General features: G+C 46.6%; 1 pseudogene; it reads left to right on the top strand.

Moving 5' to 3' along the window:
- Positions 1 to 2,945: 2,945 nt before the first annotated feature.
- LOC119376967 (uncharacterized) lies at positions 2,946 to 7,660 on the top strand (annotated as a pseudogene).
- The last annotated feature ends 505 nt before the right edge of the window (positions 7,661 to 8,165 follow it).

Here is an 8,165-nt window from a genome sequence, read left to right as displayed (position 1 = left end):
TGCATATCATATCCGTATTCCTGCACAGCGCAAGCTATATTGAAGTGACCTAACCAATTAATTTCAAGAAACGAAAATGCGTGATCTGTAATCGGACGCACCGACGCTCGCGTGCTCACGGAGGAACCTTTGGCATTGAATAAGAAATCAGTGAAGTGTGCTGAAAAGAAGTGTTAGAGAACACAGAGAGCAACCGTGACAGGTGCACAGAACTTGTACTTCGCACCGCTGTTCTTAGTAGTCAGCCGCACTGGATATTGCATCTCAAGATGCCTATTATCGTAAAAGGAACGTAGTGCATGAGCACCATTCCTGCACGCCATGGCCACCATTCCTTACTCCCGACAAACTAAATTGTTTGAAGCAGTCAGAGATAACAAGCATAGGCTGTCTTTGCGTGTGCGAGTGGCAAGGAGAAATACTAAATGAGGCGGGATGTAAAGAAGAAAAAAAAATTACACCATCTCCCGCTAAATGGGGACCATGTGTGCATGCGAAGCAGCTGCGAGATGGTTCGCTTGAGCGGGACATGGTGTCATTTTTTTCTGGCGTTCTCGAGCCGGTGCCTTTCTCTGGCACAGAATCAGCACTCTCTTCCAGTCTCCATCCAGCTCCCGCTGCGTAGAACTGCCGGCGTCTGAGGTATTAGACTCCGCAAGGTCGCATGCGCGTCTGCTTCTCTGCAGTTCATGCCATTGGTGTTGTCTTGGGATTCTTCAGCGAGGGGAAGGAGAGCACGAACGCCTGGCGTCTAGAGCCACAGAAGCAGAGGCGGCCATCTGCCGCCTTCGTGCCCCGTCAAGACGCCGGAGGCATCGCTGCTGCCAATTCATCGCAGGAGAGAATGAGGTCCGCGAGAGGGGGGGGGGGGGCGTGGGTGAGCAGAAAGAGGAGGGACGCGCATGCGCTGGCGCTCATTGCGGCGTTGCGCAGGAAAGAATGAGGCGCACGCGAGAGGGGGTAGCATAGGAGAGGATTGAGAGGGGCAAGAGACGCGCATGCGCAGTGGAGCGCGGACGCCACTGGGCACAGCCCCGAGCAAAAGATGCCTTCGCATATAAAAGACTTTTTGCAACGTCTCCGGAGAAGTTGAAAATGAAGCTACGCGCACACCGTAGCCTGAAAATTCGCACACCGTAGCAATCTGTTCACAGTGCATTCATGAAAGATAACATGTCATGCGTGAAGGCAGTCTCACGCAAGCAAGGGCCGACGTTGCCAAAGAAAGCAGACTAGCTACGCGTGACAGCGCCATCGCTCCCCCCCTCCAAAAAAATAAAGAAAAAACGAATTGCATGAAACATGGGGTTGTTGTACAACCTAAACGCAACTACAGAACCTAGCCATGGTGGTCTAGTGGTTATGATGCTCGACTGCTGAACCGCACGTCACGAGATCAAATCCCGGCAGCGGCGGCCGCAATTTTGGTGCAGGCGAAATGCTCGAACGCCTGTGTACTCATATTTCGGTGCGCGTTAAAAACCACAGGTTGGCGAACTTTCCAGTGCTCTCCACTACGGCGTCTTTCATAATCATATCGTGGTTTGGGCCGCTAAATTCCATCAAGAATTGTTAAGGCCACCGCAGAACTTGTAGAAGGACAAGAGTCCTTCTTCAAAAGTTATGAAAATACGCCAGGAACGATGACGTTGGTGTGGGCGATAGAATGTACACCACAGCCGCAGTCCGGACATAAATGGAAGCAAAGATCCTACAAGCGAATGAACTATATGCCGTGAAAACACCGCACGTGTGGGTTGAGAGGAACATATCTGTATTCAGCTCCTGCACCTGATAAATGAAGACATCTCACGGTTTCCATTTTTCTTGCAATTGGCGGATTTAATTCAATTACACAAAAGTTCTGGCACTTTTTAGAGTAAGGCGGGGCAAACTGCGAGAAAAAATTTTAAAATAGTGAATATTTTTTTTATTTCACTGGTTACCAAAATGTCAACCAACGAAAATACCTTGTACCCAGAAGAAAGCAGCCTCGCAGCTTCGAGATTCACTTAGCGGCGTTGCCGTTTACGTTCAGCTTTCTGAGCGTGCATAGCGCCGTTGCGAAGGAGAGTACAACGCATGCCGGCGTTGCAGTGTACGTTGAGCTTCGCGAGCGTTCACAGCGTTGTTGCGAAGGGGAGTGCATCGGGAGGGAGCACGCACTATATTTATATACGAGCGCACTGCTGTGGCGGAGAGAGAGAAACGGGAAAGGAGAAACGAAGCGGAGGCAGCGCTCACGCCACCTCCTCCCACCTCCTCGCACTCACGCGAGGAGAGGAGGGGGTGGCGCATGCGCATTATGGGTGCGGAAGTCGCAGAACGGACACTGGCCCGATCATAAGATGCTTTCGTATCAATACAAATTTACATCGAGAGCAGCAGAAGAACGTAAGCAGAAATGGATCTATGCTAAAACTGTTCGTGCGATTCCTTTTGCAAAAGAGGCACGAGCTGCATAGTTTTCAGCAGATATTTACTTCCCATTCGGTAGTGCAGCTAAAGGATATCAAGACCGATGAAACAAGTTAAACTATAGTCATTTATGTTAAGGTTGCCCTTATATTTGAAGAACGATGCAGAGGTGACTTGAAATGCGACCTGAGTAATGACAGAGGCTTTTAAGGATAAACTTCTTCAACAGTTCAAGCGTACATTTGGCTCCAATGTCGGTAGGGGTCTACCCTCTCTGTTGTACGCATATAGGCACAGCTTACCGCTGTCACGTACTGGTTGCTGCAGGGTGGTAGCTACGAGGTTTCGGCAAACCACAAGCTTGCGCAGAGAAAGATAATTTTGATTGTTACTGCCTCATAATAGACCGATGTCACCGAGCATACTGAGCATGCGCAAGCTCGACGACGACTGACCGGCCGCCATCTTAGTTGTAGTTCTCGGAGCGCTTGTGCCGCTGCGGTTTGCAGACTCTCCGATCAACTTGCGCCGTGTGAAGAAAATCGACTTCGATCAACATCGCATGTGCTTGACATTACTACTCAGACCTTCTAGGTAAGTGTTTCAACGAAGCTTATTCTTTCTTACAGCGTAGTTTATAAAATATCACGCTATATTGCACAGCTGTAGCGGCCGGATCGGCCCGGCATAAACCGACGAGCCGGCGTGGTCTTTCCGTGCATTTATTCTGAAACAGAGAGGTTTGTGACCCTGAGCTGGTCGTCAGTTAACGTTTAGATTATGTAAGTGGTGTAGTCAACGTAAGGCAATGTAAAGGTAGTTGCCAAAGGCTGTATGGGCCGCTTCGCGGAAGTGAGAAGCATCGCGCTGATCGTATTTCGCTGCATTAGCGACGGGCATTTGCTAAACACATTCCGAGTGTGGTGCAGTTGGAGCTTTCCGAGCACTGAAAAACCGAGCAGTAAAGACGCACGGAAGTGCAGGTCCGATATGTTGTCGCTGTGTTGCGCGCTCGATTCTGCCGTTCTTGTAATGCGCCCTTAGCGGTCAGCTGATCCCGCCGATTACGCGCGCCTACGTACCGTCGCTCTGACCACCACCCAGGCGATACGCAACAAGGAGAAATATAGGAAATGGAAAGGCTGCTTTACATATTAGATTATCGTGACGCGCAGCCGAGAACGCCTGTGTAGTGGGTGGCGAAATGCCGATTTGTCTAGTTCGCTATCATGCAGCCGTCTCTGCTGCATCGGTCATCATGGGTAGCTAGCCACTGACTGGAATGTGCTAAGAAAAATTTGTCGCTCGCGGAGAAACGTGCTCGCCCAAGCACTTGAAATTTTACGGAGCCGTAGTTCGTGCCGCGTTCGTGCTGCATCGGTTATCATGGGTAGCTAGCCACTGATGGGCATGTGCTTTAAGGGCTAAGAAAAATTCGTCGCTCACGGAAAAACGTGCTCGCCCAAGCACTTGAAATTTTACGGAACCGTAGTTCGTGCCGCGTTCGTGCTGCATCATCTTTTGCATTGATGGTTATTGTGTATGGATAGTTTGTTGCTAGCACTTTCCAAAAGCAGCTACGTTTTCAGTGGAGCTTTGTTTGTGGAAGACGACCAAGTTAGCACTTTAAGCAGCATATGGCTGTGGGAGTTAGCTGCATGTGTGCTGGTCCTCGTAGTGTGGTCATCTAAGAGTACGGTTGAAACAGTAAGAATAATCACGCCATATAAACCTTTGGCTTATGAAATTTTATTATATGACAAGCTCATAAAAGTGTGTTAGCACTTGACTATGGTAGGTTGCAGTATGCTAAATATTGTTTTGTCGCAGGCCTGTATATCGTGATCATGGCATGTAGACCTATAACCGACAACCAGGAAAAGTGGACCAGTCAGACAAAGTCACTGAACCCATTCTTTGGAAAAGAACACATCTATAGGTATGTACAACATTGTGTTAAAATGGAACCAATTTATAAATAAGCCGAGACATGGGTTAAAGCTTGTTTTTCAGTGCGTCCCCTTGCCAGAACACATAAGTAACCTTTCTTAGGGTGATTATGCCACCACAAAATGTTTGTTGACAAATAACACCTATGAAATTTCTCCTTCAAGCACGTTGAGGAGCAAAATTATGACATGGCAATGAATGTAGAAATAACTGAGCCTTTCGGAACAATAACGAAAATATGAAATAGTATGTGCCAACTTTTGAATGCCACGGGGCTTTTAAGACAGACAGCATTCGTTAACTTTCAGCTCTTGCACGCAGCAGCTTGACTTAAATGACATTGAATTTTCAGCAAGCACATCCACAGAGTGGTATAAACATCTGCATGGCACATATCATTACCTAATTATTTATTTGGACCTGTTGTAGCATCACAAGGACATTTTTTCAGGGAGGTTACAGAGTAACAAACACCTGTATACAAAAAGTGCAGTGCAAGAATTAATATTTTACTACAAAGATGAAAAAAAAGGGATGACAAATAGGAAGGATTTGAACACAAACAAAACTGGAAGCACAGAAAGAGAAAAAACAACTACATAATAAACCTACAAAAAGGGGCAGGTCATGAAAGCATCCGGCAAACAGTGTGTGCAACATAAAACTGCACTACACACTGCAAAATAATAAGCTTGCTTAACGAGTGAGTGCTCCAAATCTGCTGGACATGCCAGGTAATGTCCTGTCATGTAGTACCAGAATGTGTCGCAAACTATGGGAGGCCTACTATCAGCAAACAGTGTCTGACACACGCGCATGATTCCACTTAATCCTTCAGCATTCCTCAAAAATGTAGAGTTCATAAAGGCACGTGGAAACCTGCCAGCACACTGCGAGTTTGGAGTAAGCCAGTTAAGTCTGTGACATAATAAAAAATCCTCACACTGGTCTTTTCTCATTTACTGAAGCGCTGCTGCGTCAAATGCTGACGTTTCAGACATTCTCAAGGATTGAGCTTTCACTCTGACAGAAATTGTTTGCCTTCTGTGTTCCCAGTTTGCTTTTAGTGTATTCTAGACATAGGTCGGCAAACTCACTCATGAGTCAGCTCAGTCCAACTCACTCAGACTCAGATCGAGCCGTGAGTCTGAGTGAGTCCGGGGGAGTAAAATTTTCGTGAGTGTGAGTACGAGTGAGTCCGGTTGGGAAAAAAAATTTCGTGTGAGTGAGTCCAGTTCAGGAAAAATTTTGGCAAGCCTCAGCCTGAGGGAGCCCTAAGCGCAATATATAAATTGTGAGTGAGTCTGAGTGAGCTCCATGTTTTTTGCCGACCTATGATTGCAGATATATAACTGTGTTTGCAGTGTTGAGCTGCGGGTAGGTGCTTGTCCTTGGTCAGTAGCTTGTTATCGCTTATGCTTTACCAGCTGGATTGATTCATTAACTCAGTTGTTCAGCACAGTACACTGTGACAAAAGGCAGAGAGAGAGAGATACTGTTTTATGAAGCTTGAGGGGTCATTTACCACACAATTATAATCTTTCAGAACAGTTCTTGAACTCCAGTTATAAGTTGCAATTCCATAAAAATGGTATTATTCATTTATTTATCTTTCCAGGTGTACATCTGCACTCAATAAGTTGCACACCATATGCTGACATTATAATATTTCATGCAGGTACATAGAAAGCAAAGGTGCTCAAAAACATCGAGATGCTGGGATACGCCTCTTCACTTCAGGACATTTGCAGAAGCTGCAGTTTTTGGAAGGCAGTGGTGCAGAGACCGTTGTACGTGCAGAAGTGCTAGCTTCCATGACTACTAGGACCCTGTACAAGGCATCCATCAAGTTGTATAAATGTGATGGTGAGGTAGTTTCGGGGAGCTGCACCTGCGTTGCAGGCAAAGGTGCAGTGTGCAAGCACATCTGCTGTGTCTTGTATGGTTTAATGTACATTGCACAGCATGATCTGGCATCTGTGCCAGACTCTCTCTCGTACACAGAGACAGAAAGACAGTGGTACCACCCCAGAGACCCCAGGAAGGTCACGGAAGATTTTGAGAATGTAGTCTTTTCCAAGGACACCTGCGACAGGATCAGCTGTGCACCAGAACGACACCAAAACGAATTCAGTATTCATCTTTGAAAGCAGACAGAAAGGTGATGAAAACACCCAGCCTGATAAACTTGCATGGCAATCTTAAGAAATGCGGCCTCGACTGCTTTGCCGACATTCTCGAGGCAAACGACTTCTTGCCCGTGAGAATTGCAGAAACAGCAAATTGTGCTGAAGAAGACAAAGGAATGCCGAAACGATGGCTTGATGCTGTAAAAGCTGGAAGTGCAGTCCAGTACACAGTTAATGACGTGAATGCTGTGGAGAATGCCACAAGGCTCCAGAGTGGATCACCCATGTGGCATCATTACCGGAAAGGAATTATAACTGCATCATCGGCGCATAGAGTGTACACATGGGTGAATAGTACGTGCAAAAGAAAGATGGGGCCCCATGATGTGCGCTCTCTGCTAAGCACTATCATGGGTAAGAAAGTGCGTGCTACTTATGCCATGAAGCGGGGCCTTTTATGCGAAGACAGCGCAAGGAAGGCCTTCCTTGAAAAAAATAACAGCACGTGGACATCGACGTGAGGCAGTGTGGTCTTTTTTTATGCCGCAACCATCCTTTCCTTGGGGCAAGCCCAGACGGAATCGCTACATGCAGTTGTTGTGCACCACGCCTTTTGGAGATCAAAAGCCCCATGAGAATTGATGCATTTTGCAAGAATGAACTGCGTGGTGGATGCCTCAAAGCCAGCAGCAGGTATTTTACCCAGGTGCAGACACAAATGGGGGTTACCGGTCTGAAGAGTTGTGTCCTCTTCGTGTACAGTGAAGAAAAGTGTGTGCAAGTTCCTGTACTTTTTGATGAGGCATTCTTCACTGAGCTGGTGAAGTGCTGCAAGTTTTTTGCTGACCAGTACCTGGTGCCTTATTTCTCTGGAAATTGGCAGCTTTCTTAATCAGTGTAAATTTACTGTTCCTCTTTGTCATCCCTTTCTGCATGATTTATATTCTGCTGGTGTATGATGTACTATGCGTAATCTCACTTTAATGACGTGTGCAGAAAATTATCCTCGGTACTAATATATCCCATGTATCATGTATCTGGCCGAGGAGTGGCACAAAGCTGCTACATAGCAGCTCTCTATCTGTAATAATAAGTGTTGGGGCTTAATGTCCCAAAACCACGATATGATTATGAGACACGCCGTAGTGGAGCGCTCTGGAAATTTCGGCCACTGGGGTTCTTCAACGTGCACCCAAATCTAAGTACACAGGCCTCAGGCATTTTCACCTCCATAGAAAATGCATTGTGTAACACAAGAAACTGCGAACATGCATCGTTCAAGCTGGTTTATGCGAGGAATACCCCAATGACGTTCAGTGCAATGTGGCCAAATGTCACCAACAAAGCCAATCTTGATCTCACAATTTATCTACAAATGAGCCAAAGAAGCAAGACTGCTTGCCCTCCTGCATATCAAGACCCAAAAAGGATTGACACTCATTACTTCAATGTTCAACGATGCCACAAGGACTACCAACTGGTTTGGATTATGGACCGATACGACATAGCGAGAACCATTTTGATGGTACTTAGGACCTTGCGATGTATGTGGACATATTGGTGTACTGGACTATGATGTCATGCTTGGTGGCATGACGAAGAACTGTTCCTGCGTGCTACCTGAAGTTTGCCATCTGCTGCAGCCCATGCGATTATTATTTTTATGTG

Source organism: Rhipicephalus sanguineus, unplaced genomic scaffold (assembly GCF_013339695.2).
Source record: "Rhipicephalus sanguineus isolate Rsan-2018 unplaced genomic scaffold, BIME_Rsan_1.4 Seq300, whole genome shotgun sequence".
NCBI classification, from domain to species: domain Eukaryota; kingdom Metazoa; phylum Arthropoda; class Arachnida; order Ixodida; family Ixodidae; genus Rhipicephalus; species Rhipicephalus sanguineus.
This window is presented reverse-complemented; position numbering and strand designations above follow the sequence as displayed.